Source organism: Hippopotamus amphibius, chromosome 5 (assembly GCF_030028045.1).
Source record: "Hippopotamus amphibius kiboko isolate mHipAmp2 chromosome 5, mHipAmp2.hap2, whole genome shotgun sequence".
NCBI classification, from domain to species: domain Eukaryota; kingdom Metazoa; phylum Chordata; class Mammalia; order Artiodactyla; family Hippopotamidae; genus Hippopotamus; species Hippopotamus amphibius.
In genome coordinates this window covers 54730809-54752354 of record NC_080190.1, presented here as the reverse complement: position 1 = coordinate 54752354, position 21546 = coordinate 54730809, and positions in this window count along the sequence as shown.

Genomic DNA, 21546 nt, shown 5'->3' with positions numbered 1-21546 from the left:
AGGAAAACCCACAAGTATGTGGCAATTAAACAATTCATTCTTTTTCTTAATTTTTTATTTATTGGCTGATAAATAAAATCTTTATTGGGTCTTTGTTGCTGTGCATGGGCTTTTCTCTAGTTATGACAAGCGAGGGCTACTCTTTGCTGCAGTGTGCGGGCTTCTCACTGTGGTGGCTTCTCTTGTTGCAGGGCACAGGCATTAGGTGTGTGGGCTTCAATAGTGCAGTCATGTTGGCTCAGTAGTTGTAGCTCATGGACTTAGTTGCTCCTCAGCATGTGGGATCTTCCTGGCCCAGGGATCAAACCCACGTCCCTTGCATTGGCAGGTGGATTCTTAACCACTGTGCCACTGGGGAAGACCCAAACAATTCAATCTTAAATAACCAATAAGTCATAGAAGAATTTACAAGGGAACTTAGAAAATTAGCTCAAGACAAATGAAAACAAAAATACAACATGGAAAAACTTACGGGATACAGCAAAAGCAGTACAAAGAGTTTATAGCAGTAAATGCTTACATTAAAAAACACAAAGATATCAAATCAATAATCTAACTTTACATTTCAAAGAACTAAACAAGAAAAACAAAGTAAAAACAAAGTTAGCAGAAGGAAGAAAATAATAATGATTAAACAGAGCTAAATGAAATAGAGAATAGAAAACTGAGAGAGGAAATGAACAAAATCAATAGTTGTTTTTTTTAAAAGACAAAATTAATAAAATTTTACCTAGACTGAAAAAAAAGAGAGGATATTTAAATAGCCAAAATTAAAAATGAAAGAGAAGACATTACAACTAATGTCACAGAAAAAAAAAAAAAAGATTATGAGACTCTTATGAACAAATACCCCCAACAAATTGGTTAGTCTAAAAGAAATGGAAACATAGGAGCACCTCAATACATAAGGCAAATGCTAACAGCCATAAAAGGGGAAATCGACAGTAACACAATAATAGTAGGAGACTTGAACACCCCACTTACATCAATGGACAGATCATTCAAACAGAAAATCAATAAAGACACACAAGCTTTAAATGACACATTAGACCATCTTGACTTAACTGATATTTATAGGACATTCCATCTGAAAATGACAGAATACACTTTCTTCTCAAGTGCACATGAAATATTTTCCAGGATAGATCACATCTTGGGTCACAAATCAAACCTCAGCAAATTCAAGAAAATTGAAATCACATCAAGCATCTTCTCACACCACAAGGCCACGAGACTAGATATCAATTACAGGAAAAAAACTGCAAAAAATACAATCACATGAAGGCTGAACAATTCACTCTTAAACAACCAAGAAATCATTAAAGAAATCAAAGAGGAAATCAAAAAATATCTAGAAACAAATGACAATGAAGACACAACAACCCAAAACCTATGGGACGCAGCAAAAGCAGTTCTAAGAGGGAAGCTTATAGCAATACAGTCCTACTTTAAGAAACAAGAAAAACATTGAATAAACAACCTATCCTTACACCTAAAACAATTAGAAAAAGAAGAACAAAGAAACCCCAAAGTGAGCAGAAGGAAAGAAATCATAAAGATCAGAGGAGAAATAAATGAAAAAGAAAGGAAGGAAACCATAGCAAAAATTAATAAAACTAAAAGCTGGTTCTTTGAGAAGATTAACAAAATTGATAAAACATTAGCCAGGTTCATCAGGAAAAAAGGGAGAAGATGCAAATCAACAGAAGTAGACATGAAAGAGGAGAAGTAAAAAGGACACCCCAGAAATACAAAAGATCATGAGACTACTACAAGCAGCTATATGCCAATAAATTGGATAACCTGGAAGAAATGGATACATTCTTAGAAAAATACAATCTTCCAAGACTGAACCAGGAAGAAATAGAAACTATGAACAGACCAATCACAAGTACGGAAATTGAGTCAGTGATTAAAAACCTCCCAACAAAAAAAAGCCCAGGGCCAGATGGATTCACGGGCAAATTCTATCAAGCATTTAGAGAAGAGCTAACATGTATCCTTCTCAAACTCTTCCAAAATATAGCAGGAGGAACACTCCCAAACTCATTCTACGAGGCCACCATCACCCTGATACCAAAACCAGGCAAAGATGTCACAAAAAAAGGAAATTAAAGGCCAATATCACTGATGAATATAGATGCAAAAATCCTCAACAAAATACTAGCTAACAGAATCCAACAGCAAATTAAAAAAATCATACACCATGATCAAGTGGGGTTTATCCCTGGGATGCAAGGATTCTTCAATATACGCAAATAAATCAACGTGATACATCATATCAACAAATTGAAGGATGAAAACCATATGATCATCTCAATAGATGCAGAAAAAGCTTTTGACAAAATTCAACATTCATTTATGATAAAAGCTCTCCAGAAAATGGGCATAGAAGGAAATTACCTCAACATAATAAAAGCCATATATGAGAAACCAAAAGCCAACATCATTCTCAATGGGGAAAAACTGAAAGAATTCCCTCTTAGAACAGGAACAAGACAAGGGTGTCCACTCTCACCATTATTATTCAACATAGTTTTGGAAGTTTTAGCCACAGCACTCAGAGAAGAAAATGAAATAAAAGGAATCCAAACTGGAAAAGAAGAAGTCAAATTGTCACTCTTTGCAGATGACATGATATTATACATAGAAAACCCTAAAGATTATACCAGAAAACTGCTAGCACTCATTGATGAGTTTAGTAAAGTAGCAGGATACAAAATTAATGCACAGAAATCTCTTGCATTCCTATACACTAACAACAGAAGAGCAGAAAGAGAAATTAAGGAAACTCTCCCATTTACCATTGCAACAAAAAGAATAAAATACCTAGGAATAAACCTGCCTAAGGAGGCAAAAGATCTGTATGCAGAAAACTTTAAGACACTGATGAAAGAAATCAAAGATGACACAAACAGATGGAGGGACATACCATGTTCTTGGATTGGAAGAATCAACATCGTGAAAATGACTGTGCTACCCAAAGCAATTTACAGATTCAATGCAATCCCGATCAAATTACCAATGGCATTTTTCACAGAACTAGAGCAAGAAATCTTACGATTTGTATGGAAATGCAAAAGACCCCGAATAGCCAAAGCAATCTTGAGAAGGAAAGATGGAGTTGGTGGAATCAGGCTTCCTGACTTCAAACTATACTACAAGGCCACAGTGATCAAGATAGTGTGGTACTGGCACAAAAATAGAAACGAAGATCAATGGAATAGACTAGAGAACTCAGAAGTAAGCCCAAACACATATGGGCACCTTATCTTTGACAAAGGAGGCACGAATATACAATGGACAAAAGACAGCCTCTTCCATAAGTGGTGCTGGGAAAATTGGACAGCAACATGTAAAAGAAGGAAATTAGAACACTTGCTAACACCATACACAAAAATAAACTCCAAATGGATTAAAGACCTACATGGAAGGCCAGACACTATAAAACTCCTATAGGAAAACATAGACAGAAAACTCTATGACATCCATCAAAGCAAGATCCTTTTTGACCCACCTCCTAGAATCATGGAAATAAAATCAAGAATAAACAAATGGGACCTCATGAAACTTAAAAGCTTTTGCACAGTGAAAGAAACCATAAACAGGACAGGAAGGCAACCCTCAGAATGGGAAAAAATAGTTCCCAATGAAACAACGGACAAAGGATTAACCTCTAAAATATACAAACAGCTCATGCAGCTTAATATCAAAAAAGCAAATAACCCAATCCACAAATGGGCAGAAGACCTAAATAGACATTTCTCCAAAGAAGACATACAGATGGCCAACAAACACATGAAAAGATGCTCAACATCATTCATCATCAGAGAAATGCAAGTCAAAGCCACAATGAGGTATCACCTCACACCAATCAGAATGGCCATCATCACAAAATCTGGAAACAACAAATGTTGGAGAGGGTGTGGAGAAAAGGGAACTCTCCTGCACTGTTGGTGGGAATGTAAGTTGGTACAGCCACTATGGAAAACAGTTTGGAGGTTCCTTAAAGAACTACAAATAGAACTACCATATGATCCAGTAATCCCACTACTGGGCATATACCCAGAGAAAACCATAATCCCCAAAGAAACATGTACCGTAATGTTTATTGCAGCACTATTTACAATAGCCAGGACATGGAAGCAACCTAAATGCCCATCAACAAATGAATGGATAAAGAAGATGTGGCATATATACACAATGGAATATTACTCAGCTATAAAAAGGAATGAGATGGAGCTATATGTAATGAGGTGGATAGACCTAGAGTCTGTCATACAGAGTGAAGTAAATCAGAAAAAGAAAGACAAATATTGTATGCTAACTCATATATACACAATCTAAAAATGGTAGTGATGAACTCAGTGACAAGACAAGAACAAGGATGCAGATGCAGAGAATGGACTGGAGAACTCGAGGTTTGGGGGGGCAGGGGGTGAAGGGGAAGCTGAGACGAAGTGAGAGAGTAGCATAGACATGTATATAGTACCAACTGTAAGATAGATAGCCAGTGGGAAGTTGCTGTATAACAAAAGGAGTTCAACTCGAGGATGGAAGATGCCTTAGAGGACTGGAATGGGGAGGGTTGGAGGAGTCGAGGGAGGGAGGGTATACGGGGATATGTGTATAAATACAGATGATTGATCTTGGTGTACCTCAAAAACTGGTACAAGAGTGTAAAGCAATTATATTCCAATTAAAAAATAAAATAAAGATTAGAAAAAAAATTAAAAATCAAAAAAAATAAAAGAAATGGATAAATTCTTAGAAACATACAACCAACTAAGACTAAATCATGAAGAGATAAAAAAATTTCAACAGATCTGTAACTAGCGAAGAGATTTGAGTAGTAAGCAAAACCTTCTGACAAAGAAAAGCCCAGATGGCTTCACTACAAAATTCTACCAACTCTTTAGAGAAGAATTAACACCAGTCTCCCTCACACCCTTCCCAAGTATCAAAACAGGAAGGAACACTTCAAACTCATCCTGAAAATAGCAAGAAATGTTTAGATTACAACATGTAGTAGGTGCTAGTAGCATTATTTTCCTAGGGGTAAACTGCTTAGAGAGTAAGAACTTCCTTGGATTTCTAACTTCTATGATTGTGACCCTGGTGTTCTGATGTGCTCTTCAGATATTTGGAAACTTGTAAGTGGGATACATGTGTAATTTTGGGTTAGATTACTCTATCTTTGTAAGTACTATAATAGCCAAAATAGATGCAGGGAAAGACAACTTCAGGCTGAAGCTACTGAAGGACACTAGCTTCCACCAAGATATCATACTTACTTACTGAGACAGAGCTGAGTAAAAAGTTGGGGAGGAGATTCTGAACCGTAAATTGTTTTGGATTTTAATTTTCTGGATGGGTAATAGACTTTCATTTTACACTTTAATTTTGCTGAGAACTTGATAATGTTACCCATGTTGTTCAAATTTGGGCTGTTTCTGTATTGCAGGTAAAATATTTGTGTTATGTTGTCACATGGAGCTCACCATATAGCTCTCCAGTAAGCAGGGTTGGATGGGGGGCCTTGGCACAAATTTGAAGTGAAGAATAGTGTGAATATTTGGCCTGGCTTACAGCTTAGGCTTGGTATTAATGTAAATGTTGGCTCTCTGACATATTTCACATTTTACCATCTCACTAGTTAAAGAAGTTTTAAAATGAGTAAGTGACACTCACACAGAGGGAAGGCAGCCTCACTCCTTATCTTTTCCCCCAGCAGTCAGCTGCCACTCTGGCTGATCATATACTTAAGGAGTGAAACCCTTGACTTTAGTGAGAAAAAAACAACAACATAGGGTATCATATAAGAAGGATAAATTTTTTGAAAACCTTCTTGGGTTCAAACCTTTTCATTCCTATTTACCAGTTATGTGACTGTGAATAAATAACAATCTTGGTAAATCACATTTTATCATCTTTAAAATAATGAAATATACCAGCACTTACCTCCAAGTATCATTATAAGCATATAGTGAATAATATACGAAAACTATTTAGGAGGGTGAGTGAAAAATTATCTGCACTCTGGCTTTAGAATTTACAGAAGTTTTAATATAACCAGAGTGCGGATAATTTTTGACTCACCCTCATATCCTAGTGTCTGATACATAGTAATTCCAATAAAATCAGCTGCCATCACCAGTATTATTTTTAAGCAGAGCATACAGTCATGCATTTTACCCATCTTCTACTCATGTCTTGTCTTGCTTTCCTTACATCCAAATCATCCCAACTGATTTTCTGCATGGCACATTCATGGTTTTCTGTTTTCTCCTGTTTCTCCACTCCATCAGTGCTTAGAAGCTCTATATGTCTGCTTTCATAGGAAAATAGGCCCTCTGTGAATGAAAACTCCTAACCTCTCCCCTGCTCCATGCCCTTTCACCTCACCATATGGCTCATCCCTTCCGTACCCAGCAGGTCATTAACTACTGGATAAGGGTTTTGCCATGCTAACCTACTCCTCAGATAAATTTAATAAAATATTAATGCAAAGCTACAAAAAAATTAAATACTGTGTGTGATCTTCCTTTGAATTATGCACCAATAACTCTGACAGTAAACTGTTGTTGCCCAAACAAACTGTTAGAGTAAACAGTGCGAGAGCTCAAGGAGATGTCTGTACAAAGGGTATACATTCTTTTCATCCCTCCCTTTTTATTATTTGTCAAGCAATCCCTTTAGCACCCCGGTTTGGCTGGTAGAAAAAAAAATGTGGCAGAAACTTTAAGGATTTCTTTCTCTTTGTAAGTCATGAGGAGAGCGTCTGAACAAGCTCACTTTGAAGGCCAGGAGAATCATCTGATCTTCCCGCCCTTTGTGTGCTCTTTGATTCTACAGATGAGAAAACTGAATTCTGGAAACATAATGACTTGCCCAAAATCTTGTATTGAGCAGTATATTAAGCAGTTTCTCAAACTCATCCATTTCCCTCTTTATTCTTTAGTTTTCTCAAATGTTTCTCCCAGGCATTTTGTCTTCAACAGATTGCTTTTATGCTCCTAAATCCTAGCTGTCCCAAGCAATATCAAATGCTGAAATGCTCGTTCATAACCTCCTTTTCTCTCTTACTTTGTTTTCTCTTGCATGTTTTCTCTTCTATTTCTTCTGAAAACCCCAAGCCCAACCTCCTTTATCAACACACTCAAGCATATATTTCATATTTACCATTGTTGGAATCTATGCCTTTATTTTCAAGCATCTTATGCACCCTTTGATGAAAGTCTCATGCCTTTTTAAAGGAGATCTAAATTAAGAAATATTTCTTACATACAAATAAATTGAATATAAATCTAAATGGTACACAGGATGATAAAGTGAACATTCAACTACTCAGTACTAGTTTACAGGACAGAACATTAGGAATGTTTTAAAGCTCCTGAATACCTCTCACTTTGAGAATATACCTCCCTTACCCCCAAACTTTATCTCTGGTCCTAACTGTGTGTTTAATATTTCCTTGTTTTTCATTGTAGTTTCACTATAGATATCTATCATTGTTGATTTGAAGGATATTAGACTGAAAGGGCCCCTGTCTTTTTTGTTGTTTTACTGCTAATTTTCAGCACAAAACCTGAGAAGTAGAAATAGTGCTTTTTGTTAGTCATTTTGTTTTTATTATTATTTGAATAAGCAAAAGAATGCATTATCTGACTAAATATCCATAGCTGCCCTGCGAGGTGCCTGAGAAGGATCAGTATGCTCTCAATCTGATGGATGGGGGATCTGAGGCTCTGAGAAACTTTGCTGATGCAGTTTTACCCTTGGCTAGGTAGACAGAGGATCAGAAACATTTCATCCCTGATTCCTCCTCCATGGTCACTGGCAGCACACAATAGACCACCTTGCAACATCACTTTGGTTTTACTACAGTAAGAACCATTTTTGAGATTTCTTGAAGCTTGACCACTTCTCCATGTTTACATTTTTTCATCTCCCCACAACCACTGTCATGCTAACTTCATGTTTTAGAGAAAACAGAGAGGTCACACACTGATAAAGATCGCAGCTTTCCTGTTTTCAAGTGGTGATTCCTGAATACCCTGTTGGCATGAAATAGAAAAGTTGTGTGGGGGATAGAGGAGAGGTGAGCATCGTAAGGACAACAGATGTGGCCAAAGCACCGTCCACTCAATTCAAATTAACACCTATGAACTACAGCAAATGCTTGATGGAGTTTGCCTTCATTCTCATGACCAACAGAGTAATCTCCTATTTTTTCCTCATCTTTCCTGTTTGTTGGAATCCTTCATCATGGTTTTCTTTTGGTGTTGTGTTTTCATTCTGCTCCAGACCACAGGTTGTCACTACTCTCTAGCTGTTCCTGCCGCAAGATCTAGGCTAGACCTGTCTCTGCTTAGGTTGGCACTCTATTTCCTGTTTTTCTCACTTTTTCATCACCTTCCCAAGCTGTTATGACATTGGTCAAAATCTTAGATGGTAATAAATGAAAAGAAAGAAAGAAGTAAGGCAACTGGAAGGGGAATAATCTAGTTTAAAAGGTATGATTTTAGAATTTAGATAATTAGATTTAACATCTCCTTTCTGTCAGTTACAAGCTGTGTCTCCTTGTTTAAATGACTTATTTGTAAAAAGAGAGATAATTTTTGCCTTACATGATCACTGTGAGGTTGGTTTTTTTCTTTTCAGATGATATACTTGAATGCACTAAGCTCTAAAGGCCTAAATGATTATAAATTTTAAAAAAATAATTATATGACCTGAAAAAATTAGAAAGGTGTGTAAATAAACATCAGTTACTGTGAGGTTCTTGACACTGCTTTTTAAATAATCATTTTCTTGTAAAAATGAATGCATATGGAAATGAACAATACATACTAAATGTAGAGAAAGGAAATATATTAAAAGGATCTGAGAAGTAGTTAAAAAACAATAAATACATTATTGCAAAATTTTGCCATTAGTTGTCAGGTAGGTAATCAAAATAGGAAATACATTGGGTTCTTTATTTTGTCTTTTCTGATAGCAAAGGAACCTTACAAGTATTTTCTGGAGAGATTTGACTCAGGGACAGATGGAAAAATTTCCTAGATATAATTTCTCTCTTTTCACTAATATCATAATTAGGCTTCATACAAGTCTGCCTATTTCATCTAACCTCTTTGTTATGCTTCATGTAAATTTCTACACATTTAAAAATATGTAGCAATATGCGAATATTTGAAAGTCTCTTTCACTAAGATCACTTGTCTATTGTTTTACAATGTCAAGGTACAATAAGAGGAGAAACCCAAATGTCAAAATCCTGAGCTTTCAGCTAGGTTCTTGACAATTCCGCTGGGAACAAATTTATTCAAATACAATTGTTCAACAAGGCCTTGAGGAGTGTGTTGACAATGCATATAAATACAAATGATATTTTCTCTCAGTCCAGTGACTTTATAATAATATAATTTTTATTAGACTATTGAATTATTTCTGAAGTATTTAGCCTGGGTAAATCACAGTCATTTTATTTTTCTGATTCAGAAGCTACTTTTTTTTTTTTTGTCACTGTAACAATACCTCTGGGAATTCATTCACCTTACGCTTTGTCAAAATACTTTGAAAGTGTTGCCAAAAAGCTGCCTCCTTTAATAAAGCAGCTTATTCTGGTGAAGTGGTTTTTCCTCATGACTCCATGGTCTCCTCTTTCTGCTCCCTGGAAATCGTATCTTTCTCTAGATTTAAACATTTAAGGTTTTTTTTAAGTCTACGCGTCTAAAAATAATTTACAGCACACTGGATTTAAATATCTTCTTGGGGCAACTGTTTTGAATTCCATTTAATGAAATTTATCATTTCCCTTGAGAAATTTTATCTTCCTCCAAGTGCTTAATTTATTTTTCCTCTGTATTACATATATTTACTGCTTTATATCCCCAAAGAATTAAAGCATGTTTCACTTGTGGAAAAAAATAATTAAGGTAAAAATGCAGCTGGCTGGTAATTCCTGATGCAGCTTTTCCCTACTTCACATATAATGATGATGAAAGCAGAAAAGTATGAAGTTATCTATGTGTTTCTAGAAATTAAAGCATTTTCACTAACTGAATGACAATGGATTACCACTAAGGAATTCCATCTGTAGCCTATCTGCAGAGCCATAGGAAAGAACTGGCCTGGTCTGCAAGAACATAAGATGCTTCATCCTTTTTCCACTCTTCGCTATGCTCACAAATGCAACAGCCCGCTGAACAGGAAACGTGGTGACTGTAACTCTCCTGTGAGGCTGATCCTCTGTGAGGTGGACAGCGTGCGGTTCTCCCTAAGCAGCTTTGAGTGTCTCTCTCTATACATCCATGTGGAGACCACGAAATCCAGAAACAAATCAACCAGAGCAGTGGAAGGTGGTGCTGGCAAACTGAATACTGGGATACGCAGTCTCTATCATTAGCATGTGGCAAAATAGTATAGATGAATGAATCTCGGATGCTGCAAACTACCAGTTTTACTTTTTAAGTGTTTAAAGTGGATTCAGAAAGCCAGAGAACTAATCACAAGAGGTAGCAGAAATATCTCCTCGGTCCAAGAGAGCTGCATATTATGAAAATTAAAATCTGCTTAGATGCAAAAGAAAGGATTTCATTAATGGGCTAATTGACCTTCTCTAGATATGTCAAGGGGAGTTAACCATCATTCAAATGAACTGTACAAAGGCAATTCACTCATCATGTATCAAAGGGAAAATATCCAGGTTTATTTGTTATCTTTCAACAATGATTAACAGAAACAAAAACATTTGACATATATAAAATTTACTCATTTACTGAGCCAATATTGTGCCAACATTTTTTTTTCTTGGCCCTGGGGATGCCTTTAGGAAGAGGGAGGCAAAAATAAAAAGATTAAAAAACAACCATCAAAGATAGAAGATTCAGAAAATGTCACTCTAAATAAAAATTTTAAAAACATGGAGAAGAATAGGATCTTCATTAAAGAAATAAGATCTTCATTAAAGACAATAAATAGAAGGTATGATATGGCCCTCTTCTCAATTATTCCTTCCGGTCTTCCTTTGCTGCACTTACTGCTATCATTCTTCCAGCAAGTTGTTTCCATGGAAAATTGTCTCCCCTCTCATTTCTAGCAAAAGTATTAAACGCATCAACACTCTCTCAAGACCATCAACTGGTCCTTATCTCCCCACAAGATCAACAGGGAAAAGGCTCTGCTCTTGTAATCAGCTTTTTAAGAGGGTTTCCTTCAGCAGAGTTTTTGTGGATCTTAGCAACAAAAGGGATGATTTCTCTTACACTATAGTTTCTTTAGAGTACATAAGCTCTTTGAGAAGGAAATTTGTTATGGGTTGAATTGTATCCTCCCCCAGAAGATATGTTAGAATCTTAACCTTTAGTACTTAAGAATGTGATCTTATTTGGAAATAGGACTGTTGCAGATGTCATTACTGGGTTGGCCAAAACATTTGTTAGGGTTTTTCCGTAAGAAAACCTCAGTGAACTTTTTGGCCAACCCATAATTAAGATGAGTTCATACTGGAGTAGGATGGGCCCTTAATTGAATATAACTGGTATCTTTATGAAAATCAGGGCAAGAAACAGAGGGAAGATGGTTGTGTGAAATACAAGGAGAATGCAATATGAAGATGGATGCAGAGATTGGAGTGATGTATCTACATATCAGGGAACACCAAGGATTGTCAACTATCTCCAGAACTAGGAGAGAGCCATGGAACAGAGACTCCTCAGAACTCTCAGAAGGAACCAATTTTGCTACCATCTTGTTTTCAGACTTATGGCTTCTAGAACTGTGAGAGAATAAATTTCTGTCATTTTAAGCCATCCAGTTTGTAATACTTTGTTATAGCAGTCCTAGGAAACTGATATAGGATCTATACTTAGAACAGTGGCTCCCTCCTATCTGCAGTCCCTAGTGATCAATCTGCACTATTTCCAAGTTTCTTTTTCACAGTAATCTTTCAAGGACTGCAGTGTCTTTTCTTCTAATCTTTTCTCCTGCATAGTCTTACCATGGATAAGAATCAAGTTCTACCCCATAACAACACAGACTTCTTTGAAAATTATGCATTATTTGGGCAACAATTTCAGTATTCAGGACAGAAAAGAAGCTACACTGACCAGAGCATACAAATGTCTTCAGTATGGACATAACCTCACACAGCAGTTTAACTCAGACACATCCCTGATGCAACCAAAAGATTAATTTTATATATATTCTTAAAATATGTATGCATATAATATGCATAACACTTTTAATATATTTTCACAATAAATATTCAAAAATAATATCTTTTTATTTCTATGTTTCCCATAGAAAAAGAAAATAATAATAACCAAACATCCCAAAAGTGAGAGAAAGATTCATGGTTTCATCTGTAATGTTTTTACTAATTTTTTTTTACGTAGTTTTGAATCAGTGTTCAGTTTGCTTAAGTATCCCAAACATAAAAAGATAATCTTGTCCTTTTTAACTTAAAGTGATGTGTAAAATGTGATCATTTTAAAAGTTATAGGTCATCTCTCAAAAAGTTATCTCAGCTGAAACTGGAGAGAGCACAGTGATGCTGCAAACTATAAGAATTCCTTTTAGCTGCAAGGAGGGACAAATTCCGGCTGCAGGGCTGCAGATGCCAGTCTTGGACTAGGTGATGAAAGAAATCTCCTTTACTAGATTTGTAACCTAATGACTTTTATTTCTATCCTGGATCTTTGTTTTAGCCCCATATCTTGTTCTTTCTTATCTAATTCATTCCATGTAAGCCGATGTTACTTACTATCATTTCCATCACAAATTCATGGACTCAAACAGAAGCCCAACAGTGTATTCTTGCATCTACAAGTAACTTGTAAAGGTTAGGCTGCACGTGGGGAAAAAAATGCAACATTATAGTAAAAAGTAGTCTTCCGTTTTAAAAGATGTATGTATGTGTGTGTGTGTGTGTGTGTGTGTGTGTGTGTGTGTTGAAATATCATATTTACCATACCAGAGAGTTTCCATTTTATTTTGAAGGCACTAACAATTTATTAAAGGATTTTGTAATAAAAAATGAAAATATCAGATTTCTTGCTCTTTAAGAGCCTTTGGCTAATGATGATAATAGAGAGTATGAATTGGAGACAGGTGATTCTAGCTGTTAGCTGTGAAAACTGTGATTAGGTTCAAAGTAAATATTGCATTGGACAAAGTTAAACAGGCAAGGAAGAGTTTACTCAAGACTACTGCAGTAGGGGAAAGAGATTAAATCACACTGAAACAAAAGATGAGAGGTTTTTTTTAGCAATAGTGTGAGCTAGTAAAAAAGTACTGGTGGACTTTAGGGTGAAGACTGATCAATGGAATAGATTGAGCTCCTTGCATTATTTCTGAGTTTCTGATGTTTTTCTCTGTGATAATCCCGTCTGTGTCTGCTAACCAGTGGGAATAAAGTAGAATTCAAAAATAATTAATTAAAATATAAAACATAAAGAGAATAAAAAAGACATTAGAAAATAAAAAACAAAAGAAATGGTAAGAAAATAGATTTAACTCAAATATATTGGTTTTATGTTTAATATGAAGTGTAAAAACCCTCCAATTAAACGGCAGATATTGCCAATTTGGCTAAAAAGCAAAAAAATCAACCATATATAGTACATATAAAATTGGCTTTAACTATAAAGGCTCAAATAGGCTAAAACCAAATGAATGAAAAATAAATAACACGCAAATATTAATTATAAGAAAGTTGAAGTTACTATGTTAATATCAGGCAAAGTAGCCTACAGAATGAGAATCATCATCAGGGATAAAGAGTATTATTTCACAATGACAAAGGTGTCCAGAAGATATAAAACTCTTAAATGCCCATTTTAAAGCCCCCAAATAGAGTGTTAAAATATATGAGGTAAAAACCTGATAGGACTGATAGGAAAAATAGACAAAACCACAATTATAGCTGAAGATTTCAACACTCCTCTTGATAGAAGTAGTCATAAAACCAATGGATACAGAGAGGACTCTCAAATATCTAACTGATATTTACTATGCCTGCCCAACAAGAGAGGAAAACACGTTGTTTTCAATTGTATGAGGAACATTCACCAAGTTAGACCATATGCTAACCTCTAAAATGAGTCTTAATTAATTTCAAAAAATTGAAATTACACAGAGGAAGTTTTCTGACCACAGAGGATGTTAATTCTGACAACAGAATTAAATTAGAAGTAAATTACAAAGAAATATCTGGAAAAACCTCAAATAATTGTAATTAAGCAAAACTCACCTATATAATCATGCTTCAAATAATAAATAACACATTTAAACTGAATGAACATCAAAGCATAATATATCAAAATGTGTATGTTACAATAAATAGTTGAGAAATATGATATTGGCATAATGGTAAGATTCATGTTACAGAAGAGAGAGTCTGGGATAAATTCATATATATATAGTTGCCTGATTTTTTTTAAAGGCATAAAGGTAATTCAATGGGTAAAAAATAGACTTTTCAACAAATAGTGCAGCAATGATTGGATATACACATAGGGAAAAATATGACCCTTATCTCAGGGTATACACAATTTAATCCTAAATAGTTTCAAGGTCAAAATGTAAAAGCTACATTTCTGAAACTTCCAAAATAAGACATAGGAGGAAAAATTTTGCTACTTTAAAGTAGATGAAAGATTTTGTAGATCACAAAAAGCATGACATAAAAGAAATATATTGATAAATCATACTTTATCAAAATTAAAACACCTGATCTTCAAAAGACACTGTTAAGAAAATACCCAGTTTACAATTAATTTGCTAAATTTTATACTTATGTTTTATTTACTTTTCTGTGTGCTTCCACATTATATTTCCAAAAACTAGAGTTTAATAAGGAGAATTTTTATTTTATCTTCAATGGTTAACATTTATCTAGAGAAAATATTATTTAAAAATCTCACGTTAGTTCTACATCTTGTCATGTTTGTGGTTACATTATCACTGATTTTTCTAACAATCTTAAAATTTTTCATAATCCAAATGTATATGAAGATCATATAGCAATATAATGAATTTGATGGGATATTAAGAAAAATAATATTTAAAATAATTTCTGTACTATTATTACCATCTGCATAAAAACAAAAGATGTATATCAAAAAGATCTATAAATTAAAATGCCATCAGTATTTTTCTATGATGGTAGGAAACTAGATATTTTTTTAAGTCCTGTTAATTTTTGTTTTTACTGCACTTCACATAACTATGTACTTCATTTGATATATTCAAAAAATAATTAATGAGCATGAGAATTATGATAGTTCAGATCTACTCCAGATAGTGACCCATCCTTAAGATAACAAGCCCTGTGCATTTTAGAGAGGATCATCTTAGGGTTCTAAAGTAATGACATTTCTTTGGGATCTAGACAGAGAAACAAGAGACTCCTGGTAGTATAACAGAGGAGAACAAACCTGACTCCATGTTGGATCTATTCCTTTAGCTCTAACCCTTGTGCTCTGTTGCCTGTGGTTGGTCTTCATGGCTCTGCGCCTTTGTGAAAGAATGTTGCCTATAGCCTGAAATATAAAGAATAGCCCATTCTCAAGGCTCTGAGCTTTAACAGTATAACACTTTTCCATTCATATAGAAATAAAAAGTTGCAGAACAGAGAATAACATTTATTGTTTTGGAGGTTTATAGAAGCATTATGAACAGACCTACATTGACAGCTGCAAAAACAAAGGATTTGGGCAACAAGAAATTTGCAACAAACAGCCATGCCCCCTCCCCTTTCAGTATAAAAGAAGCCTGAATTCTAACTGTTAAGATGGTTCTTTGGGAAACTAGTCCACCATCTTCTCAGTCTGTTGGTTTCCAAATAAAGTCATGATTCCTTGCCTCAACAACTCATCTCTCAATTTGTTGGCCTGCCCTGCAGCCAGCAGTAGGAGCTTGAACTCAGTAACAGTAGCAAAGGAAGAATCAGGCTAAGGAACCACTCTCATCAGCAGATTTGCATGTTGCTAATAGTCGATTAATTCAGTGTTCACTGGTGACACAGTGTGGGTGGCATTAAACTATTTTTAATGCTTCATACAGATGGCTTTAAATCAACAGCTAGTGAGCCTCATATTTATTTTTGAGTGGCAGGTTGTCATTTGTTTTTAATACTATTCTCATATTCTCCTTTATTAAAGTACAAATCCATAAAATGTATAGATGCATACAAGCTACCTAAAAGTTTCATTAAAATATTCCCTAAGAATTCCAAGGTTAAATTAAACATCAGCTAAAAACAAAAACTGAAAGAAAAAATCTACGGTGAAATAAAAATAAGAAACCCATTCACTCAAATTAGAATATTATACTATAAAACACAGGTTTGGATTACAAAATAATACCCAACAACCTGCCTAACAGGGAAATATCATCTGATGTAATAAGAGAGTTTTAAAGTACCAGTTAATTAGCAGCCACTGTGAGAGCAGTTGCACATGGCACATGCACATTCAGAGAGAGAAGAGATACAGGCTCTTCCTTGAGAACACACTTCTGTATTTGCATTCTTTGTAGTCTGTGATGGGTTTCTATTGAAAACACCAAATGTAAGATCAAGTAGCCTCTATCACCTTCCCAAATGAAATCCATCTCGTCTTAGTTTAGCGTCATGAGCACACCATTCTAAGCTGTGTTTAACTTTCAGAACTCGTGCAGAAAGATCTCCAAAATCACCTGTTCTTGCTTGAAATTAACAGACTCTCTGAGGAAAATCCAGTGGCCAACATCTGTTACTAAATACAGTTTATTGTATTTATTGGCAAACCCTGTGACCTCTGGGACAATGGGGCTCTAAAAAAAGGGGGGGGGGAGGATAAAAGATTAAATCAGAATCCTTTGCACTAACTTATTAATTAAAAACAAACAGGGAAGGTGTACTTCTGGGAAGACGGAATAAACATATTTTTCCCTATTCCCTCCACTAAATATGACTGACACAAACTCAACAACTCTGAAAAAATGGACAGAAGAAGGCAGACTGGCTAGAGGTCTCAGAACCTGAGGAGCAATACGGCGATGAGTTTTCTTTTTGTCTTATAAATCCCATACTTAGAGCCCGAAGAAGCCAGAAACCACAAAATGCCAACAGGTTCAGCCTGCTCTCTCTCCCAGAGGACCCAGACAAGAGAGAAAACTTTGAGGCGATCACTGTTTTACTCCAGCCAAACACCACAGAAACTGTGGTCCCACCCCATCCATGCCAGCAAAGGCCAAGTGAGGAACCTGGACTTCTGCCCTCTGGAGATTGTAATGAAGTCTACTACCCATTTCTCCACCAGAGTAATGTCAGACAAGATGAGAAGAGAATACCTTCATCCCTGATGAGTGGTAACAAGCCCCCAATCCCTAATGAGATGTCAGTGAAGACCATGAGGGGAGCCTGGACCACCACCACCAGCAGTCATGAGGCACCCCTTAATTTCTCTGCTGATGTGGTGTCATAGGAGGCCAAATGGAGAGCAAAGACTTTTACCACCTTCCAGCTATAAGACAAAGTTACTAACCACACCAGCCCTCAGACTCCATCTCAGAAGGAGGTCACAATGGGACCAGTAATAAGACACTTGCAGCCAGGGAGGTATCACTGGAGGACTAGTACGGACCCTGCCTCCTACTCCCCACTCAGCTTTATTGAGGATCTCCTGCTCAGGTGCTGACAAAGGACAAATGGGGAACCTGGACCTCTATCCCTACCTAACAGTAACAAAGTGGGGCTGCTCCCTTTCAATAAAGCCATTTATAAGCAGCTAAAAGAGAAAGTTTAGATAAGATCCAGGGCCCCATAACATAATACACCAAATTTCCAACTTTCAATAAAAGATCATTCATCAAGCCAATAACAAGGAAGATCTCAAACTGAATGAAAAAACATAATTAACAGATGGTAACAGAGATATGACAGATTTTAGAATTACCTGACAAATATTTTATAGCATCCATGGTAAAAATGCTTCAGAGAGAAATTAGGAACATACAATTTTTCAAAAAAATAAAAATAGAAAGTCTCAGCAAAGAAATAAAAAACATTAGCAAAAAAATTGAATATATAAAGAAGAAACAAATGGAAATTTTAGAAATAGAAATGGATACAAGTAAAAGGATAAATAACAAATACATAAGTAGAGTTGGAAAACTCCCCTTTCTCAACAGTTAATAGAACAACTAGATGAAAATCAGCACAGCTATAGAAGAACTCAACAACCCCAGGAACCATCACAATCTAATTTCCATTGTAGAGCATTCCACCCAACAACAGCAGAAAACTCAAATACACATTATTCTCAATTTCTCATTAGACATATACAGAGATAGACTACATTCTGGTTCATAAAATAAACCTTAACAAATTTAAAAGAACTGAAATCATAGAAAGTGTGGTCTCTGATTACAACGGAATCAAACCAGAAATAAAAACCAAAAAATAATAGGGAAATCTGCAAACATTTAGAAACTAAACAACACACATCTCAATAATCTATGAGTCAAAGAGGTTTCAAGGGAAAACAAAAAGTACATTGAACGGAATGAAAATGAAAATGCAAACCTAGAGATTATCATACTAAGTGAAGTAAGACAGAGAAAGACAAATATGATATCATTTATATGTGGAATCTAAAAAAAAGTACAAATGATCTTATTTATAAAACAGAAACAGACTCACAGATGTAGAAAACAAATTTATGGTTACCAAAGGGAAAGTTGGGGGAGGGATAAATTGGAAGTATGGGATTAACAGATGCACATTACCATATGTAAAATAGATAAATAACAAGGATTAACCATATAGCACAGGGAACTGTATTTAATATCTTGTAACAACCTATAATGGAAAGGAATTTTAAAAAGAATATAGATATATACATACATATGTATGACCGAATCACTTTGCATGGGGAACTGTATTCAATATCTTCTAATAACTTACAATGGAAAAGAATTAAAAAATAAAGAATATAGTTACATACATATATGTATCAATATAACCAAATCACCTGAAACTAACACAACATTATAAATCAATTGTACTTCAATTTTAAAAAATGAAAATGCAACATATCAAAATGCAAAAATGACTTGTGTGACAAAGCTAAAACAATGCTTAAAGAGAAATTTATAGCTTTAAATGGATTCATTAGAGAAGAGAGAAAGTCTCAAGTCATAATCTAAGCTCACACCTCAAGAAGCTAAAATAAGAATATCAAAATAAACCCAAATTAAGGAGACAAAAACAGTAAAGATTAGAACAGAAATCACATAAATTGAAAATGGAAAAACAATAGAGAAAGATCAATAAAACCAAGGACTGGTTCTTTAAAAAGATCAATAATATTGACAAATTAGCATGATTGACAAAGAAAAATTACTAATATCTGGAATAAAACAGGTGATAATTGTGCAGATATTCAAAGAGTTAGAAAGAAAAACTATGAAAAACTCTACATATAAATTTGGCAACTAAGATGAAATAGACCAATTTCTCAAAATTCACACACACACACACACACACACACACACACTCTAACACAATTTACTCAATATGAAATAGATAATCTGAAAAGCCATGTAATTAACAGGAAGTTGAACTTGTAATTTTAAACTCCTAAAAAAGAAATCTCCAAGCCCAGATGGTTTCACCTGCAAAAACAAATACAGTTGATTTATAATATTGAGTTAGTTTCAGGTGATTCAGTTATATTGATACATATATGTGTATATCTATACTCTTTATTTTTTCCATTATAAGTTATTACAAAACATTGAATACAATTCCCCATGCTAAAGGCATAGAATAGCAAAAATAATTTGACAATTCTGCACAGCAAAAAAAACAATCAACAAAATAAAAAGGCAACCTACAGAATGGGAGAAATACCTCCAAACCATATGTCAGACAAGGGGTTAATATCCAAAATATACAAAGAACACACACAAATCAATAACAAAAAATAAAATAATTTTAAAATGGGCAGATGAAATGAATAGACATCTTTCCAAAGAAGAGATCCGATTGGGCTTCAGGACATGAAAAGCACTTAACGTCACTAATTATCAGGGAAATGCAAATCAAAACCAAAGTGAGATATCACCTCACACCTGTTAGAATGGCTATTATCAAAAAGACTAACATTATCTAGTGTCAGCGAGGATGTGGAAGAAAGGGAACACTTGTGCACTGTTGGTGGGGACGTAAATTGGTATAGCCACCATGGGAAACATTATGGAAATTCCTCAAAAAAATTAAAAATAGAACTACCATACTATCCAGTAATTCCATTTCTGGATATATATCAAAGGAAATAAAAATGGGATATCTAAACTGTAGCTGTATTCCCATGTTTATTGCAGTATTATTCATAATGGCCAAGATATGGAAACAAACTAAGTGTTCATCTACAGATGAATAGATAAAGATGTGGTATACTGTCATATTCACATAGGATTGGTTGCAGGACCCCCATGGATACCAAAATCCACAGATGCCCAAGTCCTTTATATAAAAATAATATAATATAGTTGGTCTTCCATATTAACGGATTCCACATCCATGGATATGGAGAGCTGACTACATATATATATAGAATATAATTCAGCAAAGAGAAGGAAGAAAATCCTGTCATTTGTAACAACATGGATGAAAATTGAAGGCATTTTGCTAAGTGAAATGAGTCAAACAGAAAAAGACAAATACTGTATTATATCACTTATACATGTAACCTGAAAAAGCTGAACTCATACAAACAGAAAGTAGACTGGTGATTACCAGGGGCTGGGGTTAGGAGAACTGGGGAGATGTTGTTAAAAATTACAAACTTGCAACCAGGAAATAAGTGCAGGCAATCTAATGCATAGCCGAGTCATTATAGTAAATTATTCAAAACAAAGTTGCTAAGAGACTGGATCTTAAATGTTCTTATCATTAAAAAAGAAAGGATAATTATGAGACATGATAGAGGTGTTAGTTAATGCCACTGTAGTAATCCTACTGCAGTATATAATGTATCAAATCAACATGTTATACACCTTAAACTTACACAATTTTATGTCAATTATATCTCAATGAAAACTAAATTTTCTTTAAATTATGAAAAAGTCAGGTGGAAGGAATGCGTGTACCCGACTCTAAGATTTATTATACAGCAGCAGCAGTCAAGACAGTAAGATATTGGCAGAATGATAGAAACATAGATATAAGTAGAACAGAGAACCCAGAAATAGACCCACCTAAATTTTGACAAAGGAGTAAAAGCAATTCAATGGAGGAAAGATACCTTTTCAACAAATGATGCTTGATCACTTTGGTATCCACAGGCAAAACAATCTTGACCTAAGTCATATCTTATTCAAAATTTAACTCAAAATGTATCACAGATTTAAATATAAAATGCAAAACTACGACAATCTGGATGAATTTCCAAGCAGTTATGCTCAGTGGGAAAAAAATTGCCCCACATTACATACAGTATGATTCTGTTTATGCATCATTCTTGAAATGATATTATAGACATAACTCTTCAT